At 43.1% G+C, this 20,490-nt stretch overlaps 1 protein-coding gene across 1 annotated transcript in view; it reads left to right on the forward strand.

Moving 5' to 3' along the window:
* The first annotated feature begins 6,529 nt into the window (after positions 1-6,529).
* Positions 6,530-20,490, forward strand: part of LOC139749208 (uncharacterized) — an 89,158-nt gene continuing 75,197 nt past the window's right edge. The window contains exon 1 of the mRNA XM_071662895.1: positions 6,530-6,568. The gene's annotated coding sequence lies outside the window, so the exon portion shown is untranslated. The remainder of the gene's footprint in view (positions 6,569-20,490) is intronic.

Here is a 20,490-nt window from a genome sequence, read left to right on the forward strand (position 1 = left end):
AATCGTGGGAAAATATAACCGAGGAGATAATTTGTGGGGGGAAAATGTAGCCAAGGAAACAATCTGTGAGGAAATATAGTCAAGAAGGTAATATATGGGAAAATATAACCAACAATAATTTGAGGCAAAATATAACCAAGAAAGTAATTTGTGTAAGAATATAACTAAGAAACAATTATCTGTTTCCTTACTGTTCTATTCCGTATTTCTATTCCTAGTTTGTTCCTTCTATATTCTTCTCTTCTTTTCTTCCTCATTTCTATCTCTTTTCTATCTATCTTCTAACACTCTGCTACTTTTTATTCTTCTTCTCCTTCTTCTCCTTCTTCTTTTCTTCTTCTCCTTTCTTCTTCTTACTTCTTCTTCTCCTTCTTCTCTTCTTCTTCTTCTCCTCTCTCTTCTTCTTTCTTCTTCTCTTCTTCTTCTTCTCCCTCTTTTCCTTCTTATTCTTCTTTTCTTCTTTATCATCAGACTTTCATCTACTCCTCGCCTCAGGGTAGACATCGTAATCATGTCTTGTGTGGTCGTCCAGTGTTCTGCTCTCGATCCAGCAGCTCCAACATTCCCCCCACACGTCTTGCTCTCTCGCCTTCACTATGTAATCTACCAAGAACTCTCTTAATATTTTTTTCCCTTACACTCGAGATGTGTAAAGAGAGTTTTCCATTGTGAAAATATAACAGAGAAAAAAAATGGATGTGAAAATATAACCCAAGGAGTTAACTGGTTGGAAAATATATCCAGGAAGTAATTTGCTGAAAAATATAACCTAGAGGAAAAATTGTGGGAAAATATAACCAAAGAGGTAATTGGCTGGAAAATATATCCAAGGAATTAATTTGTTGGAAAATATAACCCAAAAGGGAAATTTCATAGAAAACCGACTTTATTTAGGTTAATATGAGATCTCTGAAACACGAGTATGAACTAAGCGAGGTTATTGCATGAACAGAAAACCCACACGGCAAAAGGAAAGGAACTTAGGTCACCCCTATCGTGAACTTTGACACAGGATTGGTAAAGGTTGAGGAAGAAATGACATAGGAAGAAAATCTTACAGTACTTAGGAATAGATTTAAGAACAAGATACCCAAAGCCAACTTCTGTACTTGTAAAGTTGGCCATATTTTGAATCAGAGTAGAAAATATTGTCGACGTTTTGATCATAGATGTTGTTTGGTTATTCCATATTCATGCAATAGAACATGGAATGCTTCTACAGGGGGGAGACTAAATCATGGAAAGTCGTTGTGAAGATAAAGAGGAATGTATGATGGTAAGGAAAAATCATAGTATATAGAATACAGACGAAAAGTGAGGGTGTTTGCAGTCTGACCAGACAAGAAAAAAGGAATTTGTGTAGACTAGGATGTCATATAGAACTACAGGATACAGAGACTATAATCCAAAAATTCAAAGATGTTGAGATTGATCATTGATCATAGCAGAAATGATCCTACGATATTAATCCTATCAAGAAAATGTCCTCTTCACCCGTCATTATCAATATCAGGTAATGAAAAATATATAGAAAGCAAGAGAAACTCACACTATATTAGTGAATTGAAGATATTCTTCAAGAAGAAGAACAAGAAATGATAAAACACGACTGTCCCATTCACAGTTCATGAATGATTCCCCCCATTAGAAAGAGTTTCCTGTAAAGACATCCCACTTCAAGTCAATAGTCCTGTTACAATCGCTACATTCATACTACGACAGTGGAATTATCTAGCGGTCATGGCAGCTGTTAGCTAACAGGATCCTCCTTGACTAAACCACCCAATTCAACATTCAGCGTCGAGGGCAGAGGGCGCGCGTAGCGACATGCGACCAACAAAGTTCTTGAATGTCATTGCTATTTACTACGCGTTGCTTCATGTTATTTACAACCGAATTGTTTGACACTACAGCGTAGCTGATGGTGGGACGTGTGTGCATGATGATCCCCACACGTTGGATAATGCAAAGGCTGTTCATGAAGATTACGCTGTACCGCTGTTACAGCAATTAAACTTGTAATAGACCATTACTAAAGCAGCGCTCCAGTGGTGTGTGTGTGTGTGTGTGTCTATATATATATATATATATATATATATATATATATATATATATATATTATCCCTGGGACAGGGGAGAAAGAATACTTCCCACATATATTCTGTGTGTCTTAAAAGGCGACTAAAGAGGGAGGGAGCGGGGGCTGGAAATCCTCCCCTTCAGTTTTTACTCTTCCAAAAGAAGGAACAGAGAAGAGGGCCAAGTGAGGATTTTCCCCTCTTCGGCTCAGTCCTCTGTTCTTAACGCTACCTCGCTAACGTGGGAAATGGCGAATATATATATATATATATATATATATATATATATATATATATATATATATATATATATATATATATATATATATATATACAATACACACGCGAAGCTCCACAAGTTCTTTTGAAGGAAAGAAATATTTCAGACAACATATCTTCCAGTTAATTAATACACACACAAAAGATTTACATTTGAATAAGTCATCCTTCGTCCTTCTGCTCGCTAGACTCACGAGGGAAATGTTTATTAAGAAAACCTGTGCAATGTTTAAAGAAATTTTTTTTTTCTAAATGTTTTCTTCAGCTTATTTTATCTCTGAGGAAGTTTTGAGTGGATATTTCTTTGTCAAAGGGAGGGAGCCCTCTCTCCTTCTCTCTCTCCTTCTCTCTCTCTCTCTCTCTCTCTCTCTCTCTCTCTCTCTCAAAACGAGAGGAGTGCCAGAACCTTACAAAACCAAGGCCTTTGAAGCTTAGAGAGAGAGAGAGAGAGAGAGAGAGAGAGAGAGAGAGAGAGAGAGAGAGAGAGAGAGAAAGAGAGAGATAGTAGAGTACAATGCTTCAGAAGTGCTTTAGATAACGTGAGATGGTTATGTATCTATGTTTTACACTTCTGTGTGCTTGTGGCGCATGTATATATATATATATATATATATATATATATATATATATATATATATATATATATACACATTTCATTTGCGAACCACTGCCCTCCAGTAAGCACTGACATGAACCCTGCAACAATTGCACCACTTCCTCCAACCCTCCCTCCCTCCAGCCAACTCTCCCCTCACCTCCTCCCTCCCTCCAGCCAACTCTCCACTCACCTCCTCCCTCCCTCCCTCCCTCCCTCACCTCCCTCCCTCCCTCCCAAACTCTTCCAGGCAACAGTCAAGAAAAATATTCATAGCTTTATCTGCAGTCGCCTGGAACCTGGATTCAATATAATACGAAACAAAAACATTCGTTCCTCTTCCTCTTCCCCTGGACGATAAATGTTTCCTCGTTATACACATTTTAAGTTTATATACATACATATCCCAGTTCACTGTTGAGTGTATATATATATATATATATATATATATATATATATATATATATATATATATATATATATATATATATATATATATATATGTCCCTGTGGCCTCATCATTAAACTAGAGGATAGAAATGAGTAAGAATGAGTCACTCTCCAAGAACCACAGAATACCACAGACTCAGCCTCGCATGTATTCACCATTAACAGAAAAAAAAATAATGCATTTGGACGATAGATCAAAAAAAAGAAAAGATAAAGTAATTCGTGTGGGTATCATTACATATCATATGTCCTCAAGCTTTCTGTACATCTCTCTCTCTCTCTCTCTCTCTCTCTCTCTCTCTCTCTCTCTCTCTCTCTCTCTCTTTCTCTCTATACATACTCCCTCAGCATCTGTGAATACACTCCACGGAAAAGTCTGTCATTAACTCACGCCATTGAGCATTACTGGTTCGCTTCTCTCGATCTCTCATCCCCTCTTGGTCATTTCATACGTAAAAGAACGACTCCTTGAGGCTTCGCTCCAGCCATCGAGCAACGCATGGGGGCTATGGAGGCGGAAGGAGGGCGACTCCAAACGGATCTAAAATCATGATGCGTCGTCCTTCAAACCCAACACAGTGTGAGGAGATGAGGATGAAAATCAGCAGTACTCCTCACAAGTTCCTCCTTACCTTCGAGAACCTTTTGTGGTTCCTGATTCAACCACGAGAGGAGCTGGTGGACTAGGTCTCCAGCTATGGCCAACATAGCCTCGGGCTTGCTTTGCTTCAAGCGAGCTCCTCTGTTAACCTGAGCTGACTTCATCACTGGGGGAATGGGTTTGATGCACGATCGCCAGCCAGGGTTCGAATGCTGGACTGGACAGTCGGCTCACAGGCAACCCAGCTGTTCATCCTTTCCTTTGGGCTGGTTGATGATGATTGGGTATACACATACATATATACGTATATAAGTGTGTGTGTGTGTGTGTGTGTGTGTGTGTGTGTGTGTGTGTGTGTGTGTGTGTGTGTACAAGCCAACAATCAGAAGGTAAAAGTTTATTATGAACCTGAATCCACACCACCTGAAGGAGGAGCTATCCACACCACCTGAAGGAGGAGCTATCCACACTACCTGAAGGAGGAGCTATCCACACTACCTGAAGGAGGAGCTATCCACACCACCTGAAGGAGGAGCTATCCACACCAAGATACTTTCTGATTGGTGTTTATAATTTGACGTTAACGACCCCGAATGACCCCGGTAGATGATAGGCCGAAGGCCCAACCAATTACAACGGCATAAAGAGACCAAACCACTTATGTATATTGTATGTTTACTGTATGATACGTTATCTAGCGTTGATCTCTGTTCCATGGGTGGGGAGGCCGGTCAACTAATCCTACCTGTATCTTGATGGTTTATCTTTAATTTCCACGAAACTAGAGTCGATAACATCAACAACCACAACACTTTTCAACCCAGGATTAAGACGAGATTGAGAACCAAGCAAGACACCGTTCCTTACTATATTTCTCCCCTTCATCACTGCTAAATAAAGTACATCTGGAAACGACTATTCGACGTAGACATATCTCTCACTCTCAAAGATTCAAATACTTATTCATATATCGTGATTCACTCACAGTGTAATTGTCTCTGGCTCTGAATATTGGTCTCATGTGGTATGAGCAGCGGAGTAAAGTATTCTTATATATGACTGAGACGTAGGAAATGGTCTGGAGAAGGGAAGGGGGGGGGGGGGGGACGGGCCTGATCCACACACACACACACACACACACACACACACACAGGGGTTGTAATGGTTTTTTTTCTATTACCATAATTCACTTTATGACAGATGAATACATCACCCACTTCGTTCGGGTATAGCCAGCCCCGTCCTTCGTAAACATATTAATTCCACATGTAAAAAGGAAATGTTTCTCTCTCTCTCTCTCTCTCTCTCTCTCTCTCTCTCTCTCTCTCTCTCTCTCTCTCTCTCTCTCCTTTAAACAAAGTTTCATTAATCTATAACCAGGACTGAAAGCCTTGTTGAATAATACTGGCCAAAGAGGAAGAGGAAGAAGAAGAAGAAGAAGAAGAAGAAGAAGAGGAAGAAGAAGAAGAAGAAGAAGAATAAGAAGAAGAAGAAGAAGAAAGCAGTTTTTGACTTGGAATTTTTTTCTTTTCTTTCTTCTTCCTTCTTGAAATGATAAATAACACGACACGAGCCACCAAAACTAGACCTCCTTCAGGGCAACAAGAAAACGACTTGAATAACAGATTCTAAGAGAAAAAAAAGAACAAAAGAAACACACACTTTTTTTTTTTCTTAACCAGTTTCTCACCACCAACACCAACACCAACACCACCAACACCACCACCACCAACACCACCACCACCAACGTTTTCAAACATCCTTGTTCGTAATTCCCTCCTTCCCTCTGGGCTACTGAAGTGGGTGGGTGGGTTCAGTAAAACTTCGAAGCCTAAGTTTTTTGAAGCTTCGAAGCCTAAGTTTTTTGAAGCTTCGAAGCCGTCTGAACCTGAAGGAAGCATGAAGGAAGGCAGGCTGGCTGGCTAGCTAGCTTCTGGTACGCTGAAATGCCCGAGAGGAAGAAAAATAATTTGGCAAACTACACGCTAGACATCTTTGTCCCGCCACACGTTTATTTAATCCTGTCTGCTTTACACTGAATCTCTCTCTCTCTCTCTCTCTCTCTCTCTCTCTCTCTCTCTCTCTCTCTCTCTCTCTCTCTCTCTCTCTCTCTCTCTCTCTCACCGGAATACTCACGGATAAAGGCTTTTGAATGGCTGGCGAAGCCACAAACATCATAACAAACTTTCACTTTCGTACGCAGGGCGTGGCCTTTCGGCGCGACGTCACGTTTCGTCAGCCAATCATCGCCCGGGGATGAGCAGCTGGCGGAATATACGCAAAGGAAGAAAATGTGATGCTCAAGTCGCCAATTTGTCGATTCTGAATTTCAATATTGGTCTTGAATGGAGTACTTTGTGCCACTAGATCTTCCGCCCAGAAGTATTACGAAGAGAAATCAATACGACGAGTAAGTTTAGAAGTGGAAGAAGTATTTATAAGTGTCGGGTGTAAGACTCGAACCCAGACAATGCGTAGGTATAAATTAGACTCACAATCTGATTCGACGTTTATATATACCATAGTTCCCGACCTCGGTGGGTGGTGTTCTGTCCTTCCCTCAAGGTATGTGTTAGTGGCCTGCCTTCATGTTCTCTCTAATGTTCTTTGTCGGTGTTCACGTGTTGTTCTTGTAGATCATGAATGCCATTAAGTGCAAGAGGTATTCTCACGGTACGTTGAAAATGTAGAGACATGGCAGTTGAACTAGAACTCTCCTTGTTGAATGAAAAGCTCGATGGATAATACCTGATGGTACAACCATTCTATCGCACGTGGTTCTGTGATACGAGTTATAGAAGTTGTTCTGGCACAAATGTGAACAGAGTAAATGTATGTTGAGATTTAAACTGATAAATACCATCTGAAGACCACATCTATATAAAAAGATTGGTTGAGTATGAATTAAGGTCACGCTTCGACACACACAAAAAAAGAGGATTAACGAGGGATTAACAGTTTGATTCATATAGTGCACTACCGGACTGTCAGAGGGTTAATGACCTGTTATTTGTTATGACATCAATTAACGATAATTAATCAGTTAATCTGATATGAAATTAGAGATATATTTACCCTGGGAGTCTCATCAGAGATGTAAACACTCAAAGATGAATACTCCTCACACGACTCAAAATGTGACAAAAGACTCACACTTGTGAGTCAGTAGCCACGATGAGTATCTACATAGCACTCACTCATCTTACTCACGTCCAGCTGTGTGATCGGCTCAAACGCCACGTCAATCTAGTGTTATCGGAAATGATGAATTTGCCGATTACGTTTCGATCTGAATGGTATTTTGTGAATAAGGATGAATAAAGTAGATGGTTGGTGAATGAATAGTGGACATGAAAGAGATAGATAGATAAATGGAGAAAGAGAGAGAGAGAGAGAGAGAGAGAGAGAGAGAGAGAGAGAGAGAGAGAGAGAGAGAGAGAGAGAGAGAGAGAGAGAGAGAGAGAGAGAGAGCACCAATATAGAAAACGTGGAAACAATAGCACAATAAAAAAGAAAAGAGAAAGGGGGTTGGGTGGGGGAAGACAATACCTGGTGGGGGGGGGGGGGGGAGTGGGACAGGAAGGCATGTACATACCTCTCATTTCCTCACGTCCTTCCACTACCTGCCACTACCTTCTGCCACCTCTCATTGCCTCCTGCCACTACCTCAAACTACCTTCACTACCTCCTGCCACCTTCCACTACCTCCTGCCACCTTCCACTACCTCCTGCCACCCCCCACTACCTCCTGCCACCTCCCACTACCTCCTGCCACCTTCCACCACCTCTTGCCACCTCCTGCCAGTACCTCCTGCCACTTCCCACAGCCTCCCTGGCTTCCCTCCTCCTGACGCGTCTGTGGTCTGCCGACGCGCCTAGTGTCACGGACCCGCTCACGACAATATCTCTCTTCGGCCGGTCCTCAGCGGTGACCCATTCCCTCCCGGCGCGTCGAGGGCATCGTGTGGTTAAGAGAGGAGGAGGAGGAAGAGGAGGAGGAGGGTGGGGGTGTCGGGGGAGGGGGGGAGGGGGGATGTACAGCCTTGGGGACGTTGTGGGAACGTATCATGAGGCAAGCGTGAAGTTCATGGAAAAAAAAAAAGAGAAAAAAAAAGAAAACGACGTATAGATTTACGAGTATCGAACGAGGAGGATCTCATAGGTGTTATCAGAACATAGAATGCTCATGTGGAAATCAACCTTGAATAACTTTTACCCTTTGCGCGCCCGAGAGTCGAACCCGGGCCTCTGAGAACAAGAGAGACTTAACATCTGTGATCCAGTGGTAAGGTAATCGCCTGCTCTTCTTTGGCAGTCAGGGTTCGAGTCTTTAGACTTGTTTAGATTTATGAAGTGTATTTATTTCTCTCCGACGCTAATGATAACTGAGAATGTATAAGAATCGTTATCATGAATAAACTACGTAGCATAAAGTAACCACGTTACCTCTGGCCGTAGTTCGACCCTCTGAGAACGACTGGGTGACCCTCAGGTCAGGTCAAAGGTCAGGGGTCACGCCGTCATGCCCATGGATTGTACCGTCGCGTTTTAAGTGATGTATTGTCGTGCTCAAGGGGCTAAAAACGTACATTTGACACACACACACACACACACACACACACACACACACACACACACACACAAGAACATCTGTGTGTGTGTGTGTGTGTGTGTGTGTGTGTGTGTGTGTGTGTGTGTGTGTGTGTGTGTGTGTGTCTGTGTGGGAGCTTTGGGATCACAATCGTCCCTAAACTGTCGTCAGAATCCTACATTAGGATAACATTTAAGGAGAGGAACCTTCTGCTGGTCAATATCAGAATTACATTCAATTCTATGGTTACGGTAAGACCTTCACAATCCTACATTACGGTAAAACTCGAATACGCTTCTCAAGTTTGGTCACCGCACAGCTTAACAAACACAAAGAACTAGTAGAGAAGGTCCAGAGGAGGAGGAGGAGGAGCATCATAGATGGCTGAGGTAGAGCGATAGGCTAAAGGCCCCAGGGTTTCCACAGTGGCAGAAGAGAAGAGAGGGTCGAGTGGAGTGTGACGTGTTCATAACCTTTTCAGTTTTGGAAATAGATTAATGACGTAAACAGTGAACCATTCTTAGGGCGAGGTGTGAGGATCGAACAGCTAAAAAATAATTGAAATTATAGATTGAAATGATCATTAAAAGCCATATTGCCTTGAGGTAGAATAAGCATCTTAAATGCGTTTGGATAATGGGCTCTACGTAGATAGGATGGAGAGGCTATTTGGCCAGAGACTTGTTCTTAAGATGTAGAGATAAAGTACTGTAGTGGTGAATACATGGGAGAGAATGACTTAGGAATTAGTTACCGCAGTCATACATAAATTTCAAGAGTTTAATGGAAAATGTTTAAAAGATGAGGGATGGACCGACGAGGATAAAACTTCCCTCCCCGTACACAACAAACAAACACAAAGAAACAACACACACACACACACACACACACACACACACACACACACACACACACACACACAAACACACAAACACAGACTCACACACACACACACACACACACACACACACACACACACAAACATAGACCCACGCTCGCACACACACACACACACACACACACACACACACACACACACACACACACACACACACACACACAGGAGGGAAACAGGTCATGACCCTGTGGCATGACATCACCGTCTGGGAATTAGGTTGTTAAGAAAACGTAAAGGTCAATGAGGCGTGTCTGCCAGACTGTGTGTGTGTGTGTGTGTGTGTGTGTGTGTGTGTGTGTGTGTGTGTGTGAGTCTGTGTGTGTGTGTGTGTGTGTGAGTCTGTGTGTGTGTGTGTGTGTGTGTGTGTGTGTGTGTGTGTGTGTGTGTGTGTGTGTGTGAGCCCAGTTCCAGTTTTTGTTGGCCGTCTGCCTCTCTCTCTCTCTCTCTCTCTCTCTCTCTCTCTCTCTCTCTCTCTCTCTGTACGTTCTCGTGATGTCTGTGTATACACCTGGGAACCCTCCATGCCACCGTCCCCACACTCAGTTCTAGACTGATTCATAATTCATTTTCTTTTTTTCCTAACTCATTATGCGTGTCCCACCTCACTCCGTTTTCTTTATATACCTTTTCTCTTGCGCTTGTGAGTCTTTTTCTGGTGTAACTATACTGTCTATCACGTCCACACTGACCTGGTGTCAAAACACCCTAAGGCATATCATGACTATCGTTTTCTATCGAGGCGGGTTGTTCCCCCCCATTACCCCGTTTTCTTCATAGATTTCCATTTCGTCTGCTCATTTCCAGATGAGTACAATTCACACTGGCTTCGGATTTCTCACGTGTTTGCCTCCAGGTAACTTTTCTCTCTCTCTCTCTCTCTCTCTCTCTCTCTCTCTCTCTCTCTCTCTCTCTCTCTCTCTCTCTCTCTCTCTCTCCCGCGTTTTCTTTTCCCTACTGCAATACGTGTTCTGTAGTGTAAAAACCGCTAAGGAAATTGAATTTCCACTCGGTTCCATATATCCACAGGTTGTTCTAGGGTTGTGATGGGTGCTGGTAACACGAACTGAAGAAATATTTCTCCAAAAAAAAGGTCATTTGAGGGAGTTGTGGTTATGTACAGGCGTGGTTGTGGCAATGTTTGGATGCACTATGTGGTTGTGGCAATGTTTGGATACACTATGTGGTTGTGGCAATGTTTGGATACACTATGTGGTTGTGGCAATGTATGCTCTACGGTTGGTCTTCAAGAAGGTAATCTATCAAAATGGGTTGTGGAAGAAGTTGTTATCTATGTAAGATTTATTCTGGTAATTTCTGAGCTTGTTGGATGTTTTTGTGATAAGTTTGTGGGTATGTGAGTTGTTAGTACAAAGAGGGTGTTGTTAGAAGAGATGCTGACATGAAAGTTTAGTTATAGAATAAATTTGATAAAGGAAATGGAGGCTACAGTAGTTGCATATACTTTGGGAGTTGTAGTAATGGAACTACTTGATATGGGGAGTTGTTGAAGCCGAAGTTGTGATTTCTGAAAATGATGATGGTTATGGAAGTTCACATTATGGCTATCGGTAAGGAGATTATTATAACTAAAGTTATTTATCAAAACTGATTTTTACTCTTATGGAAATCTATAGTTATAGAAGTTGTTGATATGAATGTTATTGTAAGCCAAGTCTGGGTTGTGAACAGCGTCCTAATACAAACCGTCATGGAAGTTGTTACGAAAGCGATCATCACTCAAGTTGTAAAAAAAAAAAAGAGAGAAAGAAAAGAAAAATCCCGATATACAACACATTGTGGAAGACTTACAACCCCTTCCCAAGACGTCCATACCTCTAACCCTCCACCTCAGACCTCACCTATGTGACCATCCTCACAAACAACAACCCTATGAAATCAACCCCAAACAACCCATCCCTTAATGTACGTTCCACCATCGTTCCAAATCTTGCCTCACCGTCAAAACAACCCCTCCTCCCCCCTCCCTTTTAACGCAGACTTGACGCCAAATTTGCGTACTGTGCTGTGGCGCAGAAGGGAACAAATCATCAACAGAAGAAGAAATCAAGAAAAAACATTGATGATAGAGAGTGAAGCAAAACGTGAACTCATGTGTACAGTGCTTATGTAGGTGTGTGGGTTTGTGTTATTTGTGCTATATGGGGAGGGACGAGTTTTACACTCGTGGGAGGGCGGGGCGTCCCCCATCTCTTGTGTGCGTGTGTGTGTGTGTGTGTGTGTATAAGATATTGACTCAACTCGCACCAAAAAAACAAGACATAGAAACGAAACTCTTCGAACACATTCGGATAGTCTCTTTCTTACCTTCCAGCACCTGAACCCTCTTTCAAGACAATGTTCGACCACCACCTCCAACTCCACTTACCTACCCTCCTGGCGGCTCCCCTGGAAACCATTCACATCAAAGAAATGTGTATTTGATCCCAAGCAGGATAGAGTTGTGTCCTATCTAATGATTCGGAACTCATGAGTCGATAGGGTTTGCGGTTCGTTAAGCCGTTACGGTGTATCGTCCTCTGACGTTAGAATTCGTGGAAAACTTTGCGTGGGGAGGCTTCAAAGTGCTTGCAGCTGCAGCCTATCAATTTTTGTGGGCCCCAAAAAAGAAGGAATAATAATATCTTTTCATGGAATTTTTTTTTTTTCTTACCTTAAGAACGCAGTGAGCTGAGGAGGAGAAGTGAAGGTCGTAATATTCTTGACTGATTTTCGACCCGTTTTCTTTTTTTTCTTCTGGTTCGAAAACTGATTCGAAATGGATATCAGACTATATTGAGACGGGACGTCGCTGGGTAGACAGGAGACAGACTCACTGACGTCAAGGGAGGGAACTCACTCTAACGTACGCTCTGTCTAATGGACCATGAAGAGATTAGGGTTCCGTCTAATGGACGGTGAAAGGTTGGAGCCCTCTGTCTCATGGACAGTAAAGAGGCCAGGATTCCATATGTGAGAGACGGGGGAAGGGTTTAGGATCTGTCTAAGACGCGAAGCTTCTGTCTAACGTTAAGCTTCTGTCTTGTGGACGGGGTTATTTAGGGCTTCGAGTCCCTGTCTATGAAGACTTGAGGTTAGTCTCGCTAAAGAGGTGAGAAAATTTAGCACACGTGGTGAGTTTGAGGAAAATGATTGAAAAAATTTTCTTGAAGGTGAACTATCATGGCATATAAAAATCACCAAAGGTCAAAGGTCAAGTTAAAGGTAAGAAAAAAGAAAAAGAAAAAAAAAGTCAAGACTTGTGCAATACATGTATTAGTATAAATTCATCCTTGATTGCTTGTGCTTTAACCTCTTGAGCACAACTCTACGACCCTTAAGCAAGACGGTACGACCCTTGAGTATGACGGTACGACCCTTAAGCACGACGGTACGACCCTTGAGCACGACGGTACGACCCTTGAGTACGACGGTTCGACCCTTGAGCACAAAGTTACGACCCTTAAGCACGACGGTACGACCCTTGAGCACGACGGTACGACCCTTGAGCGTGACGGTACGACCCTTGAGTGTGACGGTACGACCCTTGAGCGTGACGGTACGACCCTTGAGTGTGACGGTACGATCCTTGAGTGTGACGGTACGACCCTTGAGTGTGACGGTACGACCCTTGGGTACGACGGTACGACCCTTGGGTACGATGGCATAACCTTCGACTTGGCCTTTAAGGGTTAGGCTGAGGGCCAGCTATCATACCCATGGATCGTACCGTCGTACTTATGAATCGTACCGTCGTGCTCAGGGATCGTACCATCGTACTCAAGGATCGTACCGTCGTGCTCAAGGGTCGTAACTTTGTGCTCAAGGGTCGTACCGTCGTGTTCGAGGATCGTACCGTCGAGAACCACATATCATTTAGCCAGTTAGGACGGACGTATTAACACTCGCCCCATCCATCAAACCAAAACACGTGAACTAGCCCAGCCAATAACAACTGCCTGTGACCGACGGGCCAATAAGAACTTGCGAACACTCTCGGCCAATGATTATGTCCCCTTTATCACCGTCATAAGTTGCTTGGTGAGTGATTGGCTGGCTCTCCCTCCCTCCCTCCTTCCCTCTCTCTCTCTCTCTCTCTCTCTCTCTCTCTCTCTCTCTCTCTCTCTCTCGCCTGGTAAGTTTTTGGAGCAGGTATTTGCTGGATTTTCTCAAGCTGGTGGGTTAATAATATCTTTTTTTTTTCCCTTATCATGTCTTATCTGTCTCCCGCATGCGGTATCGTCAGTATCTTTTATCTAAATTTTCATTTTTTTTCAATAAGAAGAGTTGGAAGGAGAGAGAGAGAGAGAGAGAGAGAGAGAGAGAGAGAGAGAGAGAGAGAGAGAGAGAGAGAGAGAGAGGCACGTTTGATGACATGCACAATCATCTCTTCATCTCCCAATCTTCACCGAGGTCTCCAAACTTCCTATAACTTCTTGGTGTAATTTCTCGACTTCCAAACTTCGACACTGGGCATTTATTTTCTAAATTTCATTCCCTCATGTGCCTCATTCCCTCCCTCACTCCCTCACTCACTCTCATTTTCTATCGGTATCACTCACCTCAGCGGTCTGCAATCTATGTCGTTAGCATTCTGCTGTCCTTCGTTTTATATCGGCATTTTCCTTGTCTTACATCAGCATTTTGCTTATCTTATTATGTGAGCATTTTGCTGATCTTATTAGGTCAGCATTTTGCTCATCTTCGCTCATCTTATGTCAGCATATTGCTTATCTTAGGTCAGCATTCTGCTTATCTTATTATGTCAGCATTTTGCTTCTCGTATTAGGTGAGCAATTTTCTTATGTCAGCATTTTGCTTATCTTGGGTCAGCATTTTGCTTATCTTGGGTCAGCATTTTGCTTATCTTAGGTCAGCATTCTGCTTATCTTGGGTCAGCATTCTGCTTATCTTAGGTCAGCATTCTGCTTATCTTAGGTCAGCATTCTGCTTATCTTAGGTCAGCATTCTGCTTATCTTAGGTCAGCATTTTGCTTATCTTAGGTCAGCATTCTGCTTATCTTGGGTCAGCATTCTGCTTATCTTAGGTCAGCATTCTGCTTATCTTAGGTCAGCATTCTGCTTATCTTAGGTCAGCATTCTGCTTATCTTAGGTCAGCATTTTGCTTATCTTAGGTCAGCATTCTGCTTATCTTAGGTCAGCATTCTGCTTATCTTAGGTCAGCATTTTGCTTATCTTAGGTCAGCATTTTGCTTATCTTAGGTCAGCATTCTGCTTATCTTAGGTCAGCATTCTGCTTATCTTGGGTCAGCATTCTGCTTATCTTAGGTCAGCATTCTGCTTATCTTAGGTCAGCATTCTGCTTATCTTAGGTCAGCATTTTGCTTATCTTAGGTCAGCATTCTGCTTATCTTAGGTCAGCATTCTGCTTATCTTAGGTCAGCATTCTGCTTATCTTAGGTCAGCATTTTGCTTATCTTAGGTCAGCATTCTGCTTATCTTAGGTCAACATTCTGCTTATCTTAGGTCAGCATTCTGCTTATCTTAGGTCAGCATTCTGCTTATCTTAGGTCAGCATTCTGCTTATCTTAGGTCAGCATTTTGCTTATCTTAGGTCAGCATTCTGCTTATCTTAGGTCAGCATTTTGCTTATCTTAGGTCAGCATTTTGCTTATCTTAGGTCAGCATTTTGCTTATCTTAGGTCAGCATTCTGCTTATCTTAGGTCAGCATTCTGCTTATCTTAGGTCAGCATTTTGCTTATCTTAGGTCAGCATTTTGCTTATCTTAGGTCAGCATTTTGCTTATCTTAGGTCAGCATTTTGCTTATCTTAGGTCAGCATTTTGCTTATCTTAGGTCAGCATTTTGCTTATCTTAGGTCAGCATTTTGCTCATCTTATGTCAGCATATTGCTTATCTTAGGTCAGCATTTTGCTTATCTTAGGTCAGCATTTTGCTTATCTCAGTCGTGTGTATTTCCCAGTCTGACGACGTATTGGAGCCTTAAGTTTCCTCTTAGTGCAATACACAGTTCCTCTTCCATCCCAGGGAATCTTGACCTTTATAGACAATCTATCCAAGATCCATAATTCCCTATCACTCCACAGTCTTTATGGCTGATATTCCCGTCATCTTTGTCATCCATCTCAAGTACAATGAGAAATAGGCTCTCTGAGTACGTGCCTAAAGTGCCAAAACTGGATGTATATTAGAGTATCAAGAGTGTAGAAATCTCGACCATTTAGTCCCCTTACATAAGGTTGAAAGTTGATTAGCTTCCGACGAAATCGAGCAAAATTGAGATTATGTCGGAGATAGGGAATTATGGACAGTCGTGCCCATTACATAAGGGCCAAATTAGATACTACAGAGGCTCATTGCTCATTAATAGACATGGGATGAATACAGAGAAACGTCGACCTTCTACCATCGACTCGCAGATGTCAAAGTCCGCACACAAACCGTGAAAGTATATTTCAGGGGATAAATGACCTTAGGTATACCATTCATAGAGGCGGTATTAGACAATAAGTGACATCTCGATGATTTCTTAATAAATCTGGCCATTCTTCTTCAGTATCGCTCTTCGTCATTACGTTCCCTCATAAACCGTGTCCTTACGGCGCGTCGTATTTGGCCGACTTGAGTTACGTCATACGCTCGATCCGACGTAGCTAATAACCTGTTTCATGTGATCTGTCACTGGTCGTCGTAACTTGCGTTCCGCTGACTCCCATTATAACTTTAGCTTTGATTTGGTAACTTCTTCCGTCGCTCGTAACTAATTACGACACTGAGGTCGACGGAGAGAGTAACTTTATCCTTGATTGTTACTAAGTTATGGACCATAACTCGCCGTGGCGTAACTTAAGATCTGAAGTGTTCAGGACGACCCTTGAAGACGACGGTACGATCCTTGAGCACGACGGTACGACTTTTGGGTACGATAGCTTGGACTTTGATATGACCTTCTTTAAGGACTTGATGAAGGGACCATATCATCATACGTAAAGGTCGTACCATCCTGCTCAAGGGTCATACCGTCGTGCTCAAGGGTCGTACCGTCGTGCTCAAGGGTCGTACCGTCGTGCTCAAGGGTCGTATCGTCGTGCTCAAGGATCGTACCGTCGTGCTCAAGGGTCGTATCGTCGTGCTCAAGGGGCGTATCGTCGTGCTCAAGAGTCGTACTGTCGTGCTCAAGGGTCGTACCGTCGTGCTCAAGGGTAGTCCCATCTTGCTCAAGGGTCGTACCGTCGTGCTAAAAAGCAAATACCATCTACCTCAACGGCACTGCAGTCGTACTCTAAGGTCGTACCATCCTGCTGACATAACAATATATAATTCGCGTCACGCTTGTAACGTTCTCAGTCACGCTGTGTCACAGGTCACGCTGTGTCACAGGTCACGCTAGGTCACAGGTCACACTAGGTCACAGCTCACTTTAACCCGTGGAATACAATGGCTCAAACTTTGCGTTAAGTCGCAGTGCTCAAGGGTCTATATAAGTTCTCGTACTCAAGGGAGAAGTGGTGTTATTACGTCTTGGTACTCCAGGGATTACGTCCTCGTCCTCAAAGGATTAAGTTATCGTACTCAAAGGAGTACAAACAAACCTCACACACACACACACACACACACACACACAAAGCGAGGAGCCTCCTGAACTAGTTTTGGAGTTCCTCCAATTTTCCTTACCCCTGTCCCTCTCTTCTTTCCCTTCTCTCCCCTCCTCCCTTTCTCCTCCACCTTCTTCTTCCATTCCATCCCGATCTCCCTTACCATCCTCGTTCTCCCTTCTTCCCTCCTTTCCTCTCGACCCCACACCACCACCACCACCTCCCCTCCTCCTCTCGTTGCCCCACGACACCACCTCGATGTAACAGATACGTTCACATGGCCTGGCTGGTCTGGCGTGGTCCAGGCGACACAGGGAGGCGAGTGACCCAGTGTTGCGTTTCTCGTTATGTACAGCAAGGCGAGATCTGCAGCGCGTCAATATTCAGAATAATATGTCAGTGTTGTGTCCCCCGTTCGTCAGGGGTTAGAGAACATTGGCTTAAACCATTTCTCTGAGGAGAGAAAAAGTGTATGAGGCAGACAGGTTACATGTGTGTAGATCATGAATAAAATATGACTTTGTGTATCATCTGTATGTAATGGCCGGATGAGGAGTTAGAATTTGATTTTGATAGGAATTTGATATGATAAGATTTGAAAGGAGACGTCTTCCCTAAGGTGTCAAAATGTTCGCTTCTATTTCGACGTACAACACTGTTACAGAGTCAGCCGCTCACGGCTATGACTAGTGTCGTATTGATCATGGGGTAGCGGCGCACTCGTTAATGACAGCAGTTCTAAAAAAAAACTATTATAAACTCAGAGGTTACGAGGACGTTCTTCGTCTTGATAACGTTATCTGGACGCGTTTAAAAGTCTTGCTGCCACAATTCTTAGCTTCTGATCCCCGTGTCGCAATCATCCTCGAAGAGAAGACTCCAGTAATATCCATTGCTCTTAATGTTCCTTTCTATCACAGACTATTACACAATAGTGCAGCCAGTGCACAGTACAGGTGGAGAATAGTTCACTGTCTTACTCTCCTGCAGTGTAAGGTCACTGGGTCACCTCCTCCCTCACACAGTCAGTGACCACAGGGTCACGTAAGGTGGGGAGGGGAGGTTGTCGAGGTTGACCTAGTGTGTCTATAGGAGATAAATGTGAGGGAAGGTTTGGGCTGCATCACTATGTTTTGAGGTGGTATTGTGAGTTTAGCACTTCTTACTGTTACACCACTTGGTGACTTATCAAACAGTAACACTTATTGTTACACCACATGGTTACTTAAACAGTAACACGTATGAGTGTTCTAGGACTTTTAAACCATATACATTTATATCCATGGGTCGTACTGTTTCATCCTTACTACGCAATTGAAGCAGGTGTGTATGTACACTACACTCTTGTAGAAGGTGTGTATCTACACTGCACCCTTGTAGCAAGAGTGTATATACACTACACCCTTGTAGCAGGTGTGTATAGACATTACACCCTTCATGAAGGCTCGTGATGAAAGGCCAGTAGTGTGTATATCACTCACATGACAATAACAATCATACTAGAATTATACTTAGTGAAGGTTAATCAGTCTGGTGGATGAAATATATACTCATTCATAAATCATATAATTGGTATACTAAAGGTGGACACCCACCCTGGGGTATACTCTTGTAGACCATATCGATTTCATCCGCTTGATCACACGGTAGTACACTAGTGAAGATGTCATTGGACGGTTATCTTCACTACAAATTCATCTTCACCACAGAGTCATCTTCATCACTCCCTCGACTCCACTGCTCCCTCATCTTCCCCAACTCATCTCGCTCCGCCTGCTTAAGGTTGCGCCTCGAGCGAAGAGTCACCTCCTCACTCCAAAAGAGTCTACATTCCCGTGCTCCTGGAAGTAGCGCAGCCCTAGGCTACAGGAGTTTCTAGAAAGAGGTCCTGGGTAACACAAGGACTCCCTCCTTCCTAGAAATGATAGATAAACAAATACACGAGTGATCGGGATCGTCCAGCTAGACAGACAGAGAGATGGACAATGGTAAATGAACTTGTTTCATCCACGACTAATCCTGCAATACAGACATGTAATGGACACTGAGCCGCCAGGTGTGTGTGTGCCAGGATCAGAGATTTCATTTCCAGATAATAGTCATCAGATAACACCCGTTTCATCCCCTTCCCTCACCCCCTTCCCCATTTTTCCCCCCCATTCCCTCTACTCAGATGAAAGCGTCGAGATTTCTATATTAACTCGAGGTAGGACTGGTGTATCGTTTTTTTTTTTCTTTCTTCAAAACAGCCATTCGGGGAATTCTCCAGTGAAGTTACATTTTTTTTTTCTGGCAGAACTGACTTGATGAGTCGCCTGCCTGCTTGTTACATCGACTATGTGTGTCCTGATGGTTTCACTTCGTCTAAATGAGTAATGGTTGGACAAGAGACACCTGGGTTCAGGGATCATACCTTCATACCTTCATCACGCGTGATAGGTCATCAACCTTGTCGTGTATGAATCCACTTCTCGTTTCTCTCCTTATATATATATATATATATATATATATATATATATATATATATATATATATATATATATATATTTTCCCCACACTTCCCAAGGTTATATATATTTTTTGAGCTTCTAGCGATTAGCTAGAATTGATGTGTGTGTTTTATATTCTTTTATCTTTTTGTCTCTGTCCGTCTGTCTGTCTGTCTGTCTGTCTGTCTGTCTCTCTTCTCTCTCTCTCTCTCTCTCTCTCTCTCTCTCTCTCTCTCTCTCTCTCTCTCTCTCGTCCTTACCTCCTCTCCATCCCTGTCCCGTCACCTCCCCTCCCTTTCCTCCCTCCAACTCACGCATTGCAGGCACCGTTGCCACCACCACCACAGCGATCTATCATTATTTCTTTTTCCTCTTAAGACAAGAAACAACCTTCCCCTCGCCCCTCCCCTCCTCCCCCTTTCCCCTCACCCCAGCATCATCATCATCCCCAACTCCCATCCCCCAACCCATCCTCCTCCTCCTCCTCTCGCTCCTCATTAGCGATGCGCTTTTGTCTTGCAGGGAACCCATCATAAGGCATGCAAAATACAGAGCCGATGAGACTCGTGTTTCACGCAGCATTGCATTCTCTTTGAGCGTGCATGCATATTGCATCTGCCGGGCCCTTGTTCCTCTTCGAACCATGGAGGAATTATACGCGACCGAAGGGCGTCTGTGTCTACGCAGGAGGTTCGAAGTTGGTGTGGCCAGCTGGGAGACATACGAGGCATCTTCAATTGGAAAAGATATATCGAAGTCGTAACTGTGATTACCTCGTAACTACGTCAGTAGATGTGGTGGAAACTGCTTGTTAGAGTCTAATGATCATGATGATAATGATGACGATATTGAAAATGATGACGACTGTTCAGTTGATGATGATGATGATAGTAATATTAATAGCATTTTATTAGTTATACTATATAGAGGTAAT

This window comes from Panulirus ornatus, chromosome 6, assembly GCF_036320965.1.
Source record: "Panulirus ornatus isolate Po-2019 chromosome 6, ASM3632096v1, whole genome shotgun sequence".
In the NCBI taxonomy this organism is placed as follows: domain Eukaryota; kingdom Metazoa; phylum Arthropoda; class Malacostraca; order Decapoda; family Palinuridae; genus Panulirus; species Panulirus ornatus.